General features: G+C 39.3%; 1 protein-coding gene across 5 annotated transcripts in view; it reads left to right on the top strand.

The window, feature by feature from the left end:
* Positions 1-23,573, top strand: part of DGKH (diacylglycerol kinase eta) — a 172,343-nt gene that overhangs the window by 60,237 nt on the left and 88,533 nt on the right. The window lies entirely within an intron of this gene.

Here is a 23,573-nt window from a genome sequence, read left to right on the forward strand (position 1 = left end):
ATCATATGTTATGGCATTCCAGTATTTAAAGGGAGCATATAAACAGGAGGGAGACTGATGTTTTACACAGTCTGATAATAGGAGGAGGGGGAATAGTTTTAAACTAAAAGAGGGGAGATTAGATTAGATGTGAGTAGGAAATTCTTTGCTCAGAAGATGGTGAGGCACTGGCACAGCTGCCCAGAGAAGCTGTGGGTGCCCCATCCCTGGAGGCATTCAAGGCCAGGTTGGATGGGGCTTTGGATAGCCTGGCCTGGTGGATGGCAGCCCTCACAGCAAGGGGTTGGAACTGGCTTTAATGTTCCTTGCAACCCAAACCATTCTATGAGTCTGTGATTCTCTGATGTTGGGCAGAGGTGGCTGCGACCCATTGCTTTCCCATGGTGTTCAGTTACAACAGTTCTTACAAGTTGAAGACACCCAGACAGCTAAGAAATGTATTTTCTTTAAAAATGCTATTAAATGACAGAAGAAAGTTGTTTTTCACATCCTTTTCTCTTTGGCCCTGGATTCTTTGAGAAGAATCCACTCAAGGAAATGTATTTGAGCTTTCCAAAGACTTCACCTTCATTAGATATTTGAAGAGAAGCTAAAAAGCATTATATTTTAAAATATAAAAAGGGATGCTTTGCTTGTTCTGTCAGGATCACAGAGTCAGTATTTGTTAATTTTTTTATTACTTAGTGTTGTTAGAAATGATTATATGTAATTGTCTTTACCAGATGTTTCTTTTTACTTTAAAAGGATGGAGGCTTTTAATTTTTTTCCCTCTCAGCAGTTCTTTTTTAACATGAAGAGTACTGAATTCAGTCTTACACCCTGGCAAGAAGCAGAATATAGATAAAGCAAATTTTGATAAATTATTTTTTTTTATTTGCAATTATTTGCAATTATTTCACCGTATTAAGCACAAATTGCCTAGCTTCCTATCTGTTTCCCAACAGTCATCCTCCTGTGTTGACTTTCAGTAATTTGAACTGAAATGATTGGATTAATGCAAAAGTGCGGTGTCTGTCTTGCGAATGAAAATCAATTTTTCTGAAGGAAAAAATTATTTTTAGTAACTCAGTGGTTGCAGCTTCAACTGAAAGGTTATGGCAAGCTGGGATCCCTTCCAGTGGCTACCTTGGATATATTAATATGTATCTATTGAGCATATTGATTTCTTTTTCTTTTTTTTATCCTGCTGTATTATCCTCCCATAACCTACTATTATTACAAGCGTGGCCATGACAAAAATAGCTACTCAGTAAACTTAAATGCAATGAGCCTAAGGTTAATTTAGCATAATCAGGAGCTTATGAGCAGGTTTATGACCTAAGTTTTATCTTGAAATGTTTGAGTGGAAGTACAGACCAATTTGAGGATCAGCCAGTCATTTCTATTTGACCTTGGGTACTTAAGTGATGGGAAAGAGGTGAGTAGCAGCACTTTATAATCACTCTTTAAACGATCACTTTACGTGCATGTATAAAAGTTTGTTATTATTTGAAAATTCCATGTATAAACTTGAGGATTTTCTTGAGATGGCTTTTAGCTATATGAGAAGAAGAGCGTAGCCTAGTAATGATGGTGAAATGGAATGCTTTTCCTAAGGCCAAAGGAAGTAGTATTCATTACTCTTTTTAAAGTAAATCATTATTTAAATGTGATAAGGATGAGTTACTTGGACACTGTATTTGTTTCAACTCCAGTCCATCCACTGTAGTCTGTCCTACTCAAAGTGAGGTTGGATGCCGTTGGAGAGGTGAAACATTTGGTAGACTTGGTTTCTCACCAGCTTCCATCTGTACTTTTGCTGATAACAGAAGCTGCCCCACCTTATTATGTATTCAAGATGTTTAAAATGATTTTTAAAATAAATAATTCTCTACTATGGCAAAGTGATGTACCAGCAGATGGAGACAGTGTGGAAACTAAGTTTCTCGTATCTGGAGTCACCTACCCTTAAAATAGCAGTACATTCTCATTTTCAGCTGGCTAGTGTTTCAGAGGAGCAGCTATTTTTTAAGCTACAGCAAAACGTAGCTGTTTGCTAGGGATCTGATCTTTTACTGTGGTGAGATTACTTTGCTAGAATCGATTACATGATGGTCTGCGCTCATCCTCTCTGTCTGAGTAGAAAAGTAGAAAGCTTGTTGTCCTTGCCTGCTACTTCAGCCACATTTTTGGAAGAGGGATCAGCGTGTGGGATGTAATGAGGACTGTTCTGGCTCTGGTTTTGCCTTTATTCCTTCCCTAAGAATCGCTTTGAGAAGCGGGGTGTCCATATTTGTGGTTCCATAAACTTCCCACAAAGTTATCTTCATTGTTCATTGGTTTGAGTGTACTGATCCCAAAGACCAGGAGGAATATCCTCTTTCACCAGAAGATGCTCTGTTGGCACAATAGAAAAAATCGAGTAGCTTGGTGTCACCTACAGAGGAGAATGATAGAATCATTAAAGTTGGAAGAGACCTCTAGCATCGTCTAGTCCAACTGTCAGACCATCACAGCCATCCCCACAAACTGTGTCCCTCAGTTCAGCACCTACATGTTTCTTGAAGACTTCCAGGGATGATGACTCCACCAGTTCCCTGGGCAGCCTGTGCCGGTGCACTGCTGCTCTGTCTGAGAAGAAGCTTTTCCTAATACCCAGCCTTGAACCTCCGCTGGTACAACTTGAGGCCGTTCCCTCTGATCCTATAGCTGTTACCTGGGAGAAGAGGCCAACCCCCACCTCGCTCCTACCTCCTTTCAGAGCAATAAGGTCTCCCCTGAGCCTTCTCTAAGAAGATCGGGATACGCACGTATCTCTGTATGCAGTATGCCTGTAGTGGATAGAATTTCTGTTAGAATTCTGTTCATTACTGGTGATCACATTCATGTATCCATGTACCCATACGTTCTTCTTCCATGATTTGGTAACAGTGGACAATATTGTCTCTGTTCATGCATATGTACAGGAAGGGGAACAGCTGTTTACGAGGGTGGATAGTGATAGGACAAGGGGGGATGGTCTTAAACTGAGACAGGGGAGGTTTAGGTCAGATACTAGGAGGAAGTTTTTCACCCAGAGGGTGGTGATGTGCTGGAACAGGCTGCCCAAGGAGGTTGTGGATGCCCCATTGCTGGAGGCATTCAACGTCAGGCTGGATGTGGCTCTGGGCAGCCTGGTCTGGTGGTTGGATGCCCTGCACATAGCAGGGGGGTTGAAACTCAATGATCATTGTGGTCCTTTTCAACCCAGGCCATTTATGATTCTATGTATAAATTTTACATTAGCCTTTCAGAATGAGTGTAAATGTTCAAAGAGACTGTATTATTTCCCTAGAAAGCTACTGTGTTGCTTATTTTTAAATGGTCTTCTAGAGAACGGTATTGTTAAACTGAAGTAAAACTAATGAAATGCAATGTATGGAGTTTTTATTACAGGAAAACTTTGGCATAAATCATTTGACTAACGCAGGTTTAGGGTGGAAGGTACATTTGAAATTGTTCCAGAAACACCCACCTGGCATCTTTGTCTTTTACCACTGACTTTAAATTGGGTGACTTTTTTTCCTTTTTTTTTTTTTTTTTTTAATTTGAAAGGTCCTGATGAGTCGCAATTAGCCAAGTTGCAGAGAACTGCTTTTGGTTTCCTGGTTGCATAAGCCTGGCAGGAAGGTTGTGGGAGGTCATGCTGTGGGGAGAGCGGCTGCTCCGGGTGTGCTCTGTCTGAACTAAGCAGAAAAAAAATGTTTGTTATACAAGGAGGGGTTCCCTGTGACATTTTGTGTGAGGAGAGGGACTGCTCACATTATTTTATTTGTTTTAGGCAATGAAAGAAGGCTCAGTGGATGTGATGGCTGAGTGGATTTTGCATCACAGTGATTGTAATTTGTAGGCACCTGTAGAGGCTTTCTTTAAGTTCCTCCTGTGCTATAGGCAGGGAGATGAGCAAATATCATACGTATACAGTTCATATAATCATAGAATGGCCTGGGTTGAAAAGGACCACAATGATCATCGAGTTTTCACCCCCTGCTATGTGCAGGGTCGCCAACCACCAGACCAGGCTGCCCAGAGCCACATCCAGCCTGGCCTTGAATGCCTCCAAGGATGGGGCATCCACAACCTCCTTGGACAGCCTGTTCCAGTGTGTCACCACCCTCTGAGTGAAAAACTTCCTCCTAATATCCAACCTAAACCTCCCCTGTCTCAGTTTAAAACCATTCCCCCTTGTCCTATCACTATCCACCCTTGTAAACAGCTGTTCCCCCTCCTGTTTGTATGTTCAGGTGTTGCATGGCCACAATGAGGTCTCCCCGGAGCCTTCTCTTCTCCAAGTTAAACAAGCCCAGTTCCCTCAACCTTTCTTCATTGGAGAGGTGCTCCAGCCCTCTGATCACCTTAGTGGCCCTCCTCAGTTGTATAAACCTCGAAAAGCAGCCTTAGGTAACAGTTCTTTCAAATTATTGGAAGAGTATTGTTGCGAGTAATGTAGCAATATGGGAAAATGGTACTGCTTCAAATGGACTTCATCCTCTTCTTTCCTTTCTTGGATTTTCTTTGCTGAAAAATACTGGCAGCAAATTACTCAAGAAGTGCCTCACAAGGAGTGATTTGCTTAGAGCTGTCCCCTTCCCTTGCAACCAGCATTGCTTTTACTTGCGGAAGGAAAGGATGGATAAAATGTAAATATGTTCTTTGAGTAGACTCTGGATCAAGCAGCACTGCAGAAAAGCAGGATAAAGCTATGTAGCTTGCTGAGGAGAGAAGCTGCTGCACCCTGATATTTGCTGTAGCTCTAGAGATGCAAATTTCTGATGGCAGTAACTAGAATAGGCTGATTTGTATATTCTGCGATTAGAGATGTGACACATCAGTGGAAAAGCACCTGTTCTCTACATGCTTGAAAGCTTTGACCAGCCCCTATTTATTAGGTAGTAGAGAAAAAAAAAAATGTGCAAAAGCCTGCTCTTTCAGATGTGCCAGAACATACAGATTTTGTACAAGTGAAATTATCCAGTGTTGACAGTGTTGCACCTCTGCTCTGCAAATTATTACTTCTCAGATTAAAAGAAAAACAAACACTCTTCTCATAATGTTTTCAGATCTTTTCTACATATGAAACTGATTTTCCATTGACGTTTGTGAAACAGTCTTGTGGTAAGATTAATATCATAATGGAATCACAGAATGATTTGAGTTGGAAGGGACCTTTAAGATCATGTAGTTCCAACCCCCTGCCATAGGCAGGGACACCTCCCTCTAAACCAGGTTGCTCACAGCCCCATCCAGCCTGGCCTTGGATACTTCCAGGGAGGGGGCATCCACAGCCTCACTGGGCAACCTGTTCCAGTGTGTCGCCACCCTCACAGGAAAGAATAGTCCCATTTTTAAAGCATTTTATCATAAATAGTTTTAACCAGCGTGGATGATGCTCCTATTTTGTTAAACTGTTTATCTGTAAGATGCTTGAAGATCAAAATGCATCCAAAGACAAAATAAATCCTTGTCTTCTCTGATGGCAGAGGCATGCACTTCATATCCTGGGAATCTGGAGTGCTAGAAAACAGTAAAGGCTTCCCAAAGTTATTTAATGAGTCAGAAGGGAGGGGTTTTGAATCTGGAAAACTTAATCCCAGTCTTGTTTGTCTAAAAATACTATTTCTTTACTCCAAGATAAATATTTGGAAATAAGGGATTTTTTTTAGCTTTGTTTCAAAATCACACCTGTCCAACCAATAAGTAATGTATCAGTCAGAACTAATTCTTTTTACTGATCTGTTATGGTATTTTGTGCTCTGAGCCACTTCATTTTCTAAAACAGTTATATATTTTCTGATGGATGGGAGTGCTCTTAGCAGTATATTAAATAATGATAGTCTTCATGAACTTGACTTTATTTCCAAAAGTGTGATACTGTCCAGAGGAGCTTTCTTTATTTGCTGTTGTGCTCTTGACTTTTTCAAGTTTTCCTGTTTAATTCAGGAATATTTTCTGTCTGTGTGTCAGCATGCAGCATGGGAGAGTGCAGCCTGTGCTGGAATTCTACTGAGTTTGTTATTTTCATGTTCTCATCTTACGTATATGGAGTTTGGTAAAGATTTGGGGCTGGCTGATACTTAAATTGTTCTCCTGAAAATTGAATGTAAAGGTCTTGAACGTGGACCCTAGCTCCAAGTAATTGAAACTCTTTATTCTGTCCAGCTTTAAAGTGGTGAAGCGATTGGAGTATGCATTCTGATCATTCTGAGTTCTGGGCCATTACAGTTTTATTGAAGTGGTATTTCTCATGTAGTTAAAATGCAGTGTTCTGGAGAGACCCATCTTAAAAACCTTGCTGGAAGCAGTCAGTAGATTTTTTTTTTTTCCCTTCTGCTTCTCTTCTTTATTCTGAGCACTGAATGTGCACATCACCTTGAGTACTGTGTTCAGTTTTGGGCCCCTCACTACAAGAACGATGCTGAGGCCCTGGAGTATGTCCAGAGAAGAGGAGTGAAGCTGTGAGGGGCCAGAAGCACAAGTCTTATGAGGAGCTGCTGAGGGAACTGGGATTGTTCAGTCTGGAGAAGAGGAGGATCCTGAGAGACCTTATTGCTTTCTACAATAACCTGAAAAGAGGTTGCAGTGTGGGGTTGGCCACTACTCCCAAGTAACTAGTGATAGGATGAGAAGGAATGGCCGTAAGTTGCACCAGGGAGGCTCTAGTTGGATATTAGGGAAAAAAATTCCTCTCAGAAAGAGTGGTGAGGTATTGGAATAGGCTGCCCAGGGAGGTGGTGGAGTCACCGTCCCTGGAGGTGTTCAAGAAACACGTGGATGTAGCATTTAGGGATATGGTCAGTGGACATGGTGGTGATAGGCTGACATCTGGACTAGATGATGTTAGAGGTCTTTTCCAACCTTAATGATTCTATAATTCTGTGGTTTTCTTAAGTAGTGCCATGTGTTTACAGCCTTGTGAGTATGAGTAACCCATGATACCTTGTGTGCAGCTAATGCATCATTTTTCAACTCTTGAACAACTGGTAACAGAAAGTTTCAGTTGAAAGATGGTGAGCGAGAAATGCATGTTATAGTGGCTCCATAATCAGTCTACTCTTTCCTCTTTGAAATTTTGTGTTCTTTGCCTTTCTGTGCTTCTATTTGAGAATTTTCTGAGTTACCTTTGCTTTAAATTTTTGGCCGGGTGTTTAAAAATATATGTAACAAATGTTTTATTGTCATCGCTCAGGTACTTTAGAAGGCTTCACATTGACAAGGATACTCTTTAAATTGGGTCAGTGAACTACCTGATAGTCTCTAGACAGCTTCACACGACCGGGTGTATCATGCATTTGAGTTTTGCTCTGGAAATAGAACACATGGCCTAAGGAATTTTTGCATGATGACAGTCTCTGGGCAGGATGTCACATCTTTCCCACTTCCCATTATGTGACTGATGGTCTGTGCTGCTGCAAACTTGAAAGGTATGGGGAAATTGCAACAGAATGATAAGAAATTCAACTATTTCCTATGTGCAATAGTTTAATATAACAACAACCAAGTTCCTTCTAGTTTGCTACCAAATGAAGAAATGAAAGAGAGAATTTTGAAGTTGGAGTGTAGCTGGCAAATGCCAACATTAAAAGTAATTCTGATTCCACTTAACACTTCAAGGTGAAGTTTTGGGTTCTTTAATGTGGCTGGCGAAATAGTGTGGGTAGCTAACAACCAGTTTGAGCTGTGTTCACTTAGTCCTGAGACCTGTGAGATTTCTGCTGTGTAGGGATGGATTAAATGCAGTTATGACGTGCTCTTTGACTCCATCAGAGCTTTCACTTTTGACAAGGAAGGCAGCTCTTACTATCGTCAATGAAGTCTGAAAATTGCAGGTTTATAGGAGTGGATGAAGTGCAGAGAAGAAGCCCTTGGTATTTACACAGAATTTTATCCATGTTGTCCATAACAGTTGGAGACAGCATGAGAGTTACACACTGCTCTCTTTTCAGCAGATAGTGCTAGAAATTCAGCTATCAGCTGCAGGCTAAGCTGCTTTTCTTTCAGCCTTCTTTTTTTTTTTTTCCTCTTTAGGGGACCTATCATGAGAATTGGGAGAGCAAACTTTCTTGGGATGTTTTTATTAGAATGTTTTGGCATTTGGAGATCAAGTCTTCTCATGTTAATTCTTTCTCTAGCCCAGAACAGTTGATTTCTGAAGAATACTCTGTGTTGATTTACAGATATTAGGACATCTAAGTTGTAGCTCCATCAGTTTGTCATCAGGGGGTTTTGCAGAGACATATTCCTGTACACATTCTTAAGAAGATGCCTCAAAAGTATTTAAAATCAGTCATCAGGAATGCTGAACTTGACTCATTTATCTAGCATTAAAGCAAGGATATACAGTATGACATGGGAAGTGAGATCAGAAAAGTTCTTTGAAAAGTAATGAAACGTTTCCTTGATTTACGTGGGGGGACTGCAACATGAAAAATTCCATTTACAAAAGCAACTTCATGGTCCGAGTGATGTATTGCATAAAGTAGAAGCAGAGTAATTTAGATGTGGGAAATGAGTCAATCCAGTAGTTTGAGAATGGGATTAGGATTAAGGTTTGCTGTTCTGTTGGTGCTGACTCACCACAACCTTACGCAAGCCATTTTGGTTTTCTACAGATCAGCAGCTCAGCCGAAAATACACTACTCTTCTTACCTTCTTTTCTGCCTGATAGCTTTGACTGTTGCAAATCAAAGGGCAGAAATACAAAGTTAACACAGTTTCAATGCTTGTCGTATTCTTAACACATTCCTTTTGTTGAAGTGGCTTTTCCCCCATTTTTATGGCTGTTTTGCAATGTCTTTCGCTGCTTCTCAGTGGAAAGCTTAACCAAGGGGAAGAACTGAATTCAAGTGACAGTTTTATAAACAATTTAGCAAGCGTGAAAAGTAAAAACAAGAATAACTTTTCTAATCTCCTTTGATTATGGTCACTTTAAGCCCAATTAAAGCAGGCATTTCAGTTGCCAACATAGTTTTGCCGGCACAAATTGTTCAGCCTTGTCTGAAGGCTCAGGGAAAAGGACATCAACTACCAAATGATGCCCGTAAGTGTTGCAGTGAAAGGTAGAATCATTCAGATAAAGCAGGATGACACTGTGCTGAACCAGGCAGTTGAAATTCCTATTCAAAAGCAACTTCATCTTCTCTAGAGAGCAGCGACGTGGTGAAGGAAGTGGTGTGCTCTTGAACTGTGTCGGGTTTCACAGTAACTGCTGGTGATGGTACAGCCCTCACTTTGTCCATTGTGGCTTTTTTTCTGCTTTTACCACAAAATGCCTTGCCCCATTCTGACCGTTTTTTTCATGGGTTGTCAGAGCTGAATTTCTTTTGAGGAGGAAATATTTCAGATGTAGCTGTTGATTTACTGAATCATCCTGTCAGGAAAGAAGAAGTTCTTGAGCTGGGGATTAGGCAAAACAGGAATGTGATGCCTTTGCTTGTGGGTAGGAATGACTGCACGTTGGGTTATGAAGCAGCTATTGCGCATTAGTGTCAAACACTCCCATAATCTGCATTCACTTTCAAGCCTGGGCAAGCCCCTAACAATGCCTATTTAGATTTTAGTACAAACACTGCCTGTACGTAGCTTATAGCAAGGCTGGTGTTTATTGACTTTGCAACGGATTATGTGCGGTAGCATAAGGAAAGAAAGATCGGAGAGGAGCAAATCAGTACAGGGTGGCTCAGCCTCGTTTGCCAACTGAAAGGCTTCTTTATTTTCTTGCCTGTATAGTCTTGACAATCTGTCTCTAACCATGTATGGCAACACTACCAAATGAATTTTGGGCTATTATGTGAGTAAAAATAATATGCATCTTTACGTATAACAATATAAATTACAATACAGAATCATAGAGTCAAATAATAAAATGTGCAAATCGGCATAGCTGGATAAGGACAATTCATAATGCACAGCCAGTTTGTTACAGTGCTTAACTACGCTTGTATGATCTTGCATGTACTTATAGCTATTTCGCCTTTTCTTCCTCTATTTTGTTTGCTTCCAATATGAATCTAATAAATATTTATACACTTATCTTAAAAAGGTAAGTGGCTTTCATAAGACTTGACTCTTTTATGTATGTTATATATGATACAGACTGATATATCTAACAGAAAAATAGACTGACCCTATCTACATTAAAAGAGAATTGTAATTAACCTTTATTTTGATGAGAATAAAACACAAGCACTCTCTGTTATTTTCAGAAGATTAAAATCAATATTTAGCCCCATAAATAGTTAACCACTGATTACTTACCAATTTGTCTTAGCAAAAGATGCTTACTCTTTTGTTACTTAGTGATTGCAAATGTCAGGTTCATGATTGCCAAGTATTCCTTTATATATTTCATCACTTAATGTAAATTTATGACTGCTCTATTTTTCCATTCCATAGTGACTTCTCTATAGAAGGAAGGGATACCTTGCATCATTTCTTCCCTCATTCTCCCACATTTTGCATTTTGATAATGCAGTCAGCCACATGCAAGTATGTCCTGTAGGTAAAGTGCACGTGCTATAAAGAATCCAAGATGTCCAAAACCTGCAGCAGAAATGCGCTCTCAAGCAAGAGCTTGCTCACTGTGCATGAACGTTGCCATCACGCTGCTACCCCCCTGTGGCCAGGAGCGGGCATTCCATTGTATAAAACAGAATAAAAACTTCAGCTGTGGATTTAGAAGCTGATGTTTTTCGAAGGATGCTGCTTGTGTTTTTACTTTATTATTTGTTTAAGACATTAGATGGAGATTAATGGGAGGTGATGAAAATCGGCATGGATGGACATGGCTCTGGGCAGCCTGGTCTAGTTGTTGACCCTGCACACAGCAGGGAGGTTGAAACCAGATGATCATTGTGGTTCTTTTCAACCCAGGCCATTCTACGATTCTGTAATTCTCTTAGTTTCACATCGTTTTGTCTCAGAGTCAATGTTACTTATGTGGTTGCAATAGGAACTGGCTTTTCCAACAACTTTTAGGGATTGATTAGAGAAATGCATGTACAAATTTCAGATACAGAATTTATAAAAGCGTCTTAATAATCACTAAGAAAATGAAATGAAATGAAGCAGTTTAACATGGGATTTCACTGGAAACAGCTATTTTATTGCACTAAAATATTAGGTGCAGTATTTAACTCCAGAGTAGTTTTTACACCCAGCAGCAGTGCGCCCATTAGAAATGCCCATGACGTCCTGCAGTGTAAAAGGGCAGTGCAAAGAACAAATGTGCTCAGAAGAATATAGAAGAGGCATTAATAAAATAATTCTGTTTTCCAAAAGAATGGATAACCTCTAAGAAGGTGTGCAAATGCTGTTTGTTTGTGTGAATTCTCTGTTCACTGTAGAAAGCAGAATTAGTAGTTACAAACAAGTTTATTATCTCTTCCTGGGATGTAATAGGTTGGTATTAATTATATTGAGTATATGAGTATAAAATGCTCACGCTAGATAAAAAAAGTCATTTTTACTTTCACCTATTTTTATCATTTCAATATGTAATTAATTTGTAGGAATAATTACGATGTATTATTTGAAACACTGCAGGAAACTTTTGTCTCTTAATGATTTATTGCTTCATAATTATCTCTCTTAGAATTCACAGAGGATTAAAATCCATTAATACAGGTTAATGATATACCTTTAAAGTCAAAATTATCACTGCCGTTGATCAGTTTCATCACAATTCCTTATAATTAGTGTCAAGTTGGTAGTAAAGCTGTCTTTGCCTCTTGCCTTGCAAACTAACTCACTTGGATACTGGGTTGCATACCCGTGGGGTTTCCATGTACATTCTGCATATAGATAGTTCCTGTATCATCTTCCTCCTCACCGTTGGTGCAACTATAACACACTATTTCCAGGGTTGTTTAATGTTGGTCTTGCCCAGCCTTCAAGACCCAGAGTAATCCTGCTACATCTGGTATCTGTAATTTAGCATCATAGGATATGCTGGCATGGTTTGTGATGAAGAGGGCTTTTTCTTCCACCTGCCCCAGTCCTCTCTAAATGCACAGAAGAGAAGTTGGTGGTTCTCATTTATTATTCAAGTCACAATATATGAGTTTTCCTTATAAGCCGTAAGAAATCTAATCTGTGTTAACATCTCTTCTGGAATAGATGATGGTTTCCATATTTTTACTGTGATTTTCAATTTTTGTTGTTAAAGTACCCAATTATACCCTAATTGGGCTCTCTTCATTTCTCGTCCGTACCAGACTAATGTTAGTGCAGTTTTAAAATTGGTTATATTTATATTTGTTTACTTTCTGTGTCTCATTTTCAGACGGGTGGTGAGAACCAGCTTCCAAACAGCAATACTTGGCTTTGTGTATTGACAGATGTGGACGTGTATTTGATATCACTCTTCTTTTTAATACTGCTGGGGCTTTCTTATCCAGAAAGATTTCTCCTCTCTTGATAGCAATATCGATGCACATTTTTTCCACATGGGTTTATGCTTCAATATTGATTCTGTTTGCTCATTGAACTGGTTTCCAGACAGGTGAATTAAACAGCCATACTCAATTGTATGATATCAATGGCACAGCATATGAAATGGCAGTAAATGTTATTAACAAACGTAAGCTGAAACTCCAAAGTGTCATTGTTCTCAGTGCTTGATTATTCATAAGATATGTGAATGGTTGCTATGAATCAGAAGCTGTCCGCTCACACTACAGGAGACCCTTTCTGATTTGTGTGTGGTTTTTCCCAGCATGTTAGAATTTATAATCCCGTGTCTTTTTTTTTGTCTTGTCCTTTCTTCTGTGCCAGTGCTGCTATAAAGACCTTCCATCTCATTTCATGCGTGCCACTTATCTCTATTCATTGAAATTCTCTCATCTCCTTTTGATATTCAAATAGACACATAATTTTGCTTAGCTAAAAACCAATGCATTTCTTCCATAGGGGTCACAGTGCATCCTTTTTGCATTTCAGTGTTTATAGCTGCAGGCTCCTTGGGGCAGTAACTTCTTGTTATGTATGTTGGGCCATATTCAGCCCACTTTTGGACCTAATAAAAATAGCACCAAAGGGATTCTACAAGGCACGACAGGTTCAACATGTGATTAAGAAAACAGAAAGTAAAATTACTCTAAAACTTCTTCAGAAAAATTTCAAAGCCTACAAATAAAGAACTTTCCCTCCTCCATTTGCTGTGCTTTGTGTGTCAGAATATTTATCTTTGTTATGCTTTTCATTGACTTTCTACTCCATTGAAGCCAAGTATTAAAATAGAGGTGTATAGAATAAAAAGGCTGTCTGCCCTGGGAATGTAAGAAAGGCATCCCTGACTGTGTCTCAAACTTGGACAGATTTTTTTTTTTTACACATAGAAAATAAATATTATGATTCCATCAGTCTTAAAATAAAATTAAAGAATGAAGAGACCACCTGCCTTCTCATTCAGAATGATAACCTAGCCAGTCCCTAATGCAGACGAAAAGCAAAAAGCCTGCTGCTTAGCAGGACCCATTAATAAAGTGGGCTTCTGTGGCTTGTTGCTGCTCTGAAGATGGATGGCGTGGTCATAGGGAGGATGGAGGAGCCCGTTAGGCCTCTATCACCAACCCATTTAAGGCTCACTGCTACTCTCGTTGTGTATTAGCTTGTCAGGGCCTGTCTGTGCTTTCTCCCCTGCAGGCTTCTCTTGCGAGTTTAAGACCTACAGTAACTAACAGGTATATAGATTAAACTGTGACTTCCCGTGAAGAATAAAGGGGCTTAAGGATGCTGTGTCTGCACCTCATGCATTGTGCAGACAGCACATATGTCCATTGGCCATTTACCGTGTCAGCTAATGAAAGGAAGCGTAGGCCCAGTCCTTTGTATTTATTCTGCCACTTCTGAGAGTAGGGGAGCCATGTTTTGTTGTACGAGCAAAAGCCTTTGTGAGGGTTCAGCAATTCTGATCTGTAGTTTAGAGAGGAAAGCCTGGTGAGTCGTAGTTTCTGATTTGTAATTAAAACACCCAATGCTTTTGCTATGTGCTCATATTATGTATGGAAAACCAATATGAGGTTGTAGAAACAACAACTACAACATCATTAGAATGATAATCCTCTTCCACTTTGGGCAACTTTCATGAAAATTATCAGCTTAGAGTCTGCTTCTCAACAAAGCTGCCATTAACCAGTTTGACTGATTGATCAGCTTTCAATTAGCAACCTGAGAAATCTGCTGGTAGCTGTGTCCTTAGAGGAGAGGAGTTACAGCCTCTGCAGCTGCTGGAGTAAATCAATGGAGTTGCCATAAAATCAGGACAACTGATTTTAAGCTTGTTTTAGCTTGTAGAAGACATTCTTTTTTTGGGGTGCTAACTGCTGTGTCTCTAGAATGGCTAATGATGTTAATTTCAGCCCAGATTAAGCAATGAAATATCAGAGGGTGGTGATGCACTGGAACAGGTTGCCCAAGGAGGTTGTGGATCCTAGCATCATACTTACGTAGCATTTCTTCAAAGCCTCGTGAGTTTGAAAGGAGTTGGGAGATCATCCCAGGCATTTTAAATTTTCATCATGCAGCTTAAATCCGATTAATAGATTTCTAACAATTTTTGGCTTGTTCTCTTTGAAGTTCTCAGTGCGTAGACAAAGCTCAGACATACCTCAGCCTCCAGCACAAGTGTGCAAAGAGGACGGGTTACTCTATCTCAGGCATTTTGGTGGACTTGGTGATTTCAGTGCCAAGGAGCAACTGCCCTGACTTTCAACTCTGGAATACTGGCCCTGGAATGTGCAAGGCCAAATGTTGCACAGTGGCCCAAAGGGTGGCTGCCAGTTTCCTTCTGTGAGCATCATAGCAAAGGGGAGAGGCAGGCAGCGTGGGCATGATTTTCTAGGGTTTATCTGTCAAGCTTCATACGGAAAAGATAGACCTCAGACATTCCTCAAGAACTTAATTGCTTAGAAATTGGATGACTCTCAAAAATTTATAGTGCCTGTATTAAACACAAGTAAGCAATAATAAGAAAAGTATCTTAAGCAGACGAAGGTCAATAGCAGGAAAACGTGATGAGGAAACATAAGAAGAAGTCTGACTAACCACATCTATTTTAAAAACAAACATTTTCCATGCTTTCCACTTTTGTGTGAAAGGCCAGTGAAAAAAATAGGACACACACTCATTTCACATCCCAGAGGAGAGCAGAGCTTCTCACGCATAAAGCTCTTGAAGAGGACTCTTCATTGAGAGGTTTCCTACTGCATGGGCAGTATGCTAAGCCTGGTGCATGGCAAGACTTTCATAAACTATATCCTGAGTGGAAAACCATCTGCAATTCTGTTTTTGTTCAACGCATTTATATATTTTTTATAAAAAATATTTATGTATTTTACACCTAGATGTAAATTCATTAATTTGGGCAACCTTGTGACTCATTTAATAACTGCATGTATGTCATATTTTCTCCTGTTGAAAACTCTGTGACTTGAACAAAAGATAATCAGGACATGCCAAGTGAAGTGTAGTAGCAGTCATCAAGGGATTGTTGTTTTCCCTGTCCCTTTTCTTATGAGGTGTTTTGAATAAGGAATTGCTTTTGAGCTGAGTGAGAAAATGGGGCCCCTGAATAAAATGATAGGCTTTTGCAAATCTGTACACAGTCTGTCTTGACTTTGAGAAGAATAGGGACTAAAAGATCTTTATTATGCCTCTGCCAGGTCTTTTATGAGCCTCTGATTTTGTTAGTGGATGTGCTGTTAAATGAAGATTTAAGAATATGCTTGAGGTTTTATTAAAGCCGAAATAGACTTTGCCTTTTTTTTAGCTTCCCTGAAAAGCAGCTTTTGCATAACAATCTGCAAGCAAGTGCATTGTGAAATGTATCCATGCTCTTACCTTGAAAGCTCCAAGTCCTCTTACACAGTGGGTATGCAAAGTGACAGGTTTTATAAAACTGAGGACTTACTTATCTGGAGGCACTTTCCTCAATAATAATAATAATAATAATAAAAACAGAATGAAAAACCAAAACCGAAATGAACGTGTGTACTCAAGTTGAAGTTTAATCTTGTTTTATTCTAGTGCATGCATTTCCATGTTTGTAGTTTCATTTGCTTTTATGCTAGGGCTATTTTTAATAGCAGTTTGAATTAAGTGGGAAAAATGACCACTGAGCTGTTTAAAACTGAAAAGGCAAAATCCATACTTTACTGCTTAACGCATTGAAAGAAACAAAAGTGAGTGAGTGACTGCTGTTGATATATTTTAGCAGTAAGAGCTGTTAAATATCAAGCAGGGGGTGCTATGTGATTTTCTGATGCAAGGGTGTTAGAAAAGATTCCCTTGTGCTTAGGCATGATTTGCCTTTGGTAAGTCCATACCAGCGATTCAAAGTCACCACCTACTCCTTTGTGTAATTTGTTTCAAGAGGACTCCCCCTGATTTTCTGAGTGGCTGAAGGAAGCGTTGCGTTGTGTTTCACAACTCAAGGGTTTGACACAGAGTAAAAGCATGAGCTTGTGTTCTTTGTTGGACAGATGAGCAGGGCCCTGCTGTACATAGCTCTGCAAAGTACTCCTCTGCCCCTGTCCAGACGTGTGCTTTGGGAGAAGCTGCCCATTGTGTTTTCTGAATGAGAGAAAATAGCACATACATGAATGAGCCTCAGCATTGAGGCAGTGTGGATTCACAAGTAATTACAGGCCTGTATTTCCCATTGGTAAACAGAGGGGAAGGGAGGATCCAACGTATGTTATTCTTCTGCTTTCCAGTCTCATGGGCTTGAGTGAGAGTTTCCTCCTTTGGTTGTAATATGAGAGTTCTGCTTCCACTGTGGCTTCTGCTAAGGGCCACTGAGTAAATTACAATTTTACCACGGGAAATGCTAGATAAAGTAAGAACTGCTTCAGACCTTGTCCTTTACAAAGTGTTTTGCTGTTCTGGGGAATTCACCAGTACTCCTGCGCTAGTAATCTCTTCCCTAAGTACACATTCAGTAGGTACATGTGTAATTACGAGATGTAGCTGCAAAAATGCAAACAAGGAATGTATCAACATAGCCCCTCTTTGACATGAAAAAAATAGTGTTCCTTCCTGCATATTTAGAGCCAAGAGGCAACAAATAAGCAACCTACCAGAGAGGATTGTCATTGCTCAGACAGTAAACTTCAGATCTTTTTGGCACTCATTCTGTACTCTGTCGCAGACTTTTCTTTATTTTCCTCCAAAATACACCAAACCGTAAAATACTTATCCACTAAATGAATAACTCCACATTATATAAAATATAGTAACTGAAACTTGGAGTTCTGATGCCAATTTGAACTCCAGACATTGTCTAGACTGCTGGAGTTGTGTATAATTCTTGACTGGTTGAAATGGTGCAAGGATAGCTCAATAACATTTGTAACATGTTATAAGAAAAATTAACTGAAGAGAAGGTGTATTTTGCTACGAAGAATTTCACTCTTACAACTAACAGAAAGATAGAGTGAAAGAGAGTGACAATCTGTCTGTCTGTGGTAGACAACCACAAATGTTCAAGGAACGTTTGGACGTTGTGTTGAGGGACATGGTTTAGTGTGAACCATTGGTAATGGGTGAATGGTAGGACTGGATGATCCTGTGGGTCTTTTCCTACCTTTGTGATTCTATGATTCTATGGCCCACAACTTTCAGAGCAGTCTACTGCATGGGTGATCAAGATGCTTTTGAAACGTTTCAGACATAAGAAGGAAGCATATGAAAGGTGGAGACTGGGGCAAGTGACCCAGAAGGAATTCAACCATGTAGGGATGGGGTTAGGAAAGTCAAAGCCAAAGCTGAATCTAGCAAGGGATTTGAAGGCTAACCAGGTCTCCCAGCAACAAAAGGAAGAACAGGGCATGTGCATGTCTGCTGTGGGCTGAAGTAGGGGACCTGGTTACAGAGTCAATGCCTTCTTCACCTTGGTCTTTATTGGTAAGACCATTCTTGAGCAGTCCTAGGTCCCTGCGAACAATGGGAAAGTTAGGGGCAAGGAAGACTTACCTTAGGTGGAGGAGAATCAATTTTGGTATAAATAGCATGGGTGTTCACTGGAGCTGATGTATTACATATCTTTGGGTTGGTGGTATTGCAAAGCCATTCTCCATTACCTTTCAAAGGTCATAGCTACTAAGGACTGGAAGAAAGGAGAAAGTCATTTTCATGAAGAGCAAGAAGGAGCATCTGGCCAGTTAGTCTTACCTTGGTCACTGGGAGGGCGATGGAGCAAATAATCCTGGAAACAATTGGGAGTGACTGGGAGTAGTCAGCATGGATTTATGGAGGGTTAGTAATCCCTGACTAACCTGATAGCTCAGCAAAGGCAGTTGCCATGTTGTGCCCCTGAGGAGAAACAACCTTAGCAGGCTCACCATGAGTACACAAATGCCCTTGCAGCAAAGAATGCCAGCAGCTTTCCCAGCTGTATTACAAAGACTTGCCAGCAGATTTTGGGTGGTGATCCTTACCCGTGGATTGTACTGTGGTTGTTAAGTGAGCTTCCCAGTCTACTTACTTAAAGATGGCTTTCTCAGTAATTGAGTATATTACTTTTTTTCTCCCCAAGCCTCAAGAGATCTGTAGATAAGCAAGAGATCCATACTTGCGAGTTATTATGGAATTAAAGGTTTTGTTAACTGTTCTAGAAATAGATGGTTAAAATAAGACTGTTAAAGGAAAAAAAAAAAAAAAAACCTAGAAAATGTAATTCAAAACATGATTAATGTGTATCCAGGATTTTATGTGCCATCCAGTAAAACAAAATTGAGGCCAATATAAACTTGAAATGTAGTGCAACTACTGAATTAGATTAAAGCATGTACTCTCTATATCTGCAGCAATAGGAAACGCTATAAAAATTCAGGAATGCTTGGATATTCAGTTAATAAGCTTCTAGGTTTATAATGCTCAACTATGTAGAATCTGCAGCATCTGCGAAATTGTTGGCTATATGTCTGTACAGACGTGAGTATTTATGCCATGGCCGATCCCTTTCTAAAATAACTAGTATTTTAGAAAGTTTAAGAATGGAAGGAGTGGCATTTTTAGGTTTTTCATCTCCTCAAAGAAGGGGCTAAATGTAAGGATTCTAAGAACCTGCTCTTGGTGAACACATCTGTGTAATACTGATATGTCCCGAAAATGTATGTTTACAGCTTCATCACCCGGTGTGAATTGTTCCCCAGCTTTCCCTGCAGAGTCACAAGCTTTAACTTGTTCTGTGTAGGCTCTCTTCTACCAAACTGAGCTCCTAGGAAGTCTGACCTCATCACTGGAATTTGTTTAAACATTCTCCAGGGGGAAAAAATTAAAACTGCAATAAGTAAAACACAGAGGGTTTGTTATGACAGGTTTAACTTGTAAGTTGTTTGCAAGGAAGGATCACTTGAAGTCTGTAGCAAAGTTTAATATATTTTTGTTATATGATGCTTCTGTAATTTCCTCAAGTGATTGATCAACAGCTATTTGCATACTAACACTAGACAGGACTAGAGGAAGAGTTTTCTCTTCTCTATGGAAATAAAGCATTTCCATAGAGAAATTCATTTCTAGTGGTTTATTTTGGACGTGTTCTACACAGACTTTACAGACCAGGCCGGTGCGTTGATTGCCACTCCTATTCAGTTGAAACCAAGACCAAGATCTAAATAACTGTGGTGAAGAAGAAGATCTTGCCAGCTGAGTGCTTTTGACTATTTATTATGCTTTGTATTTTTCCTTTCTTCTTCTGTAAGATATCTGCCATTTATATTCTTTCGTTTAAAAACCATTGAAACATAACTGTTGCAAATTTTTCCCCTCAGAGCATGTGTGCTTTAAAAGGAATACCTATTGAAGCCCCAAACAGTAGCTGTAAAATATTACTCTCTTAGCTCCGTTGTGAAATAAAACCCAGATCCTTAGACATTTGCCCCAAGTCATGGTCCTATGAATTGTTTTATCCTTTTTCAGTCTATTACAGCTTTGTCATTCCCTGATTAATGAGTACACAGACTGAGATCAACGTGTTGTGTAGGGATGGAAATTATGAGCTTAAACACTTGAACAGCAGCTTGAGTTTGTTCTCTGATTCTCAGTCTGATATTGTTTATAACTAAGATACTTTTTTTTTTGGTTCTTAGTGTAGTTATTCATCCTGGCATGGCAGTATCCTGTTAATTTTTGATACATTCTCCAGCCACTATTTTTAAATCAGTTTGCTAATTCAGCTTCACTTTGTTACCAATATATTCTTACTATGGCAGTTTATCCACAGTTTGATGTTGGTTCATGTTTTATTGCACTGCCAAACAGAGGAATCTGAAAGTCACATTTTTTTTTTAGCTTAACAGTAATGCAAAATCTGTGCCCTCAGCATAGGCTGGAAGGGAACATGGGGGAAAAACAAGGTTGAGGAACTGCATGGACTATATAATTGCTTTCAGTTGTGTTATAGTTTCACTTAGGCTAAAATCCATTCACATAAAGGAGCCCCAGAAATACGTTATATAAAATAACTTTGGAAGAACATCCTGTTTTGTTATTACACAGAAATCGTGTTGCTTAATCACAGCCTAGTCTTGTGGTAGGGAGTGGGGGGAGCGTGACTGGCTTTCCTTCTGAGCTTTTGGAGAAGTGGTATCCCAAAGGTATCCAGACATTCTGTTGGGATAACTCATCAACAGTGTCAGGATGACCGTATGCAACTTGGCACTTTGTGATTTCTCAGTCACTGATTACATTTGCTTCATCAGTTGTTAGCGTTCAGTTCTTGATGATGCTTATTTTATTGAAATTGAAGTAGTGTTTTGTAGTCAATACGATTATATTACTTTTCAATTTCTTTTTTACTTTGGTCATTTTTAGTTGTATATATTCATAGGCATTACGTAGTTCTTGGTTTGGTTCTAATTTTCATATGTCAGACTGTATGCTAGGCAGTCCTCAGTATAAACGCAACCTTGAGATGAACAGCTGATTGAGTATTTAATCTCTGTAGATAAATTTTGTCTTTATTTTGACATAATTAATGAAATACGTGTCAGGATAAATGACAGTAATGGAAGCTGCTGTGCTGAGATTGTCAGGAAAACCAAAAGCCAAGAATAATCAGGTCATGATTTAATTCAAAATTAAAGATCCTGATTGTCAAATTTGATAATAATAGAAGTCATTTTTGGTCTGCTGAACAGTTGGAATATTTTAAGGGGCTCTGAGTAAATTGGAGCTGTGAGACTTTACCTTGCAGTGTAACGACGACTATGTCTGCCTGCAGCCAAACCTGTGCTGACTGTGAAAGTGTAGCAAACCCTCCATGATACTGAAAGGGAGAGGGGTGATTTTATGTCAGTACCTAACTTGGCAAGGTCTTATAAATGGGAAGTGTCACGGGAGGATAATAAATAAATGCTGTCTTTTGAAATTTTTTTTATCCTTTAATATTCTGGTCTGTCAACAATCCAAATGCTAATTATTTTGGTAAATGAAGGCTCTGATACACTTTCAGACACAAACATCAGGCTTCAAAGCAAAAGAGATGCTTTCAGTGTGGCAGGAAGAATTGTTTGTTAGAAATTTTTACTATGGAGTCAAACCATATTCCATCTTCATCAGTGATATAGGAAAGTCTATAGGAGCAGCATGCAAGTCTGTCCCTTTGGTGACCCATTCCCCTGGTACTTTCCCACAGAATATAAAAGGGACTGTATGAAAGTGTTGTTTTTGAATTTATCTAGTTCTTTTTTTTTATAATTGCTGACACTGTCTGCCTCTGCAGTCCCCTTTGACAGCAAGTTTCATAAAGCCACTACTTGCTTATTATCTTTGTTAAGCTCGTCTTTACTCGTCACCTTTCACAATGACACCCAACATTTAGTTGGCTTTTATCTCTGCAGTTGAACACTGAACTGAGGATTTTAGAGGACTGTCAACTATGACTTGAAGATCTTCTCTCCACTCAAAGTTCATGTGAGAATGTTTCTGAGGATCACATTATTCTTCCCTAATCAAGTCATCTTATATTGACTTGGGCTGAACACTGTCTTCTACTTGTTAGCCCACCTGTTCAGTTTTAAAACTTTAAGATATTTACATGAAATTTAACCACAGATCTTAAGATTTTGCTGTGTGGTCCTTCTTTGGGTCAAAGAAATTGAATAGACCTGGTCCTAGTCCTGATTCCTTGGGAGCCGTATCGTTAAGACTTTCATCCAGCAAAAAGTGACTATTAAGTAATACTTGTGCTTCCTATCCTTTTAAGTCCATAAAAATCCCATTTTTTTTTCAATTCCATTCTTACTTTCTTCATTAGTCTTTAGTGGGATGCCTTGTTCTGAAAATACAAGTCGACTGGGTCTTCATTTACCCACACACTTCCACTCCACTCTCTGAGTTCCTGCCAGTAGTAAGGCAATATTTTCTTTTGCAAAAGCTCATTGATTTTTTTTCCCCTCAAATATGTGTGGGCTCAGCAATATTATTCTTTCACATGGACTCTACTATGTTACCAGCAATGGATTTTAGTATCAGTGGTCCTTTCAGGACTGGTGGGTCAGTGCCACCTGAGGCAAATGACAGAGTGATTCGGCTGGTCTGGTGTTTCCTATGCATGTGCTTCATGTTGATGTAGCTACTCTGACGTTACAAAGATGTGTTGTGTGAGAAGCCGACCCATCATCTTCATCAGTAATGATGGATGCCAAGAACTTGCTAAACTTCTTTGCTGTGATCTTCCCTTTCTTCAGTACTCTTTTCATGCCTCTTTTGGAAAATGATTCTGGCAACTGCTTGGTTGCCTTTCATCTTTCAAAGTATTTAAAGAATGTTTTAGTCTCAGCGTGAGCATCTGTTGCAAGGTGATCTTAAAATTCTTCTTCATCCTCTAAATTTCCTGTTTACATTTAACCTGCCTTGTTTTATGGCCTTTCCTGTTCTCTTTTTCATTCTGTTCATTTTCAGACATTTCCTGATGTTGTCTTCTGCAGTCTCCTGACACATTTTGAACAGCACATGCAGCCACATACCTTAAAACGAGGGCAGAGTTTTATGTTTAATTATTCAGTGTTTTCACTTGCAGTTGCCAGTAAACTATATATAGACAGTTCACTGTTTTCTAAGTTCATAATCTTTCCTCCTTTCTTTTTCCTCTCTTTCTTGAAGCAACAGAAGTACAAATTTTGATTTCAGCACAAATATGGGACATCACAAAAGGAGGGAATCAGAAGTAAGGCAGTGTAGTTGAGTCTCTTTGAAACAAAACCAATTGTTTCCGAATATTCAAATATATATGGAGGATTTTAAATCTTCTGATATGAAGGAAGATGCCTCAAATTCTTTTCGAGATCAAAATGTGCACAAATCCCATTTATTATTATAGATTATTGTGATGCAGAGTTGCATCTAGCGTTCTTGGATTGTTGACTATAAATTTATACCTCCTTAATTGTATGAAATGTGGCTATGATAATTACATTTCTTTAGGAAAATATACAACTGTGGAGTACTGTGATGTGATTGTAATACTCTGAATCACCTTCCTAATTGTTAATGGCTAAAGTAGTAAAGATTGTTTGCTGTTAATTCAGCCTTGCATTGAAACTTGTTCAAGCTCA

This window comes from Gallus gallus, chromosome 1 (assembly GCF_016699485.2).
Source record: "Gallus gallus isolate bGalGal1 chromosome 1, bGalGal1.mat.broiler.GRCg7b, whole genome shotgun sequence".
NCBI classification, from domain to species: Eukaryota; Metazoa; Chordata; class Aves; order Galliformes; family Phasianidae; genus Gallus; species Gallus gallus.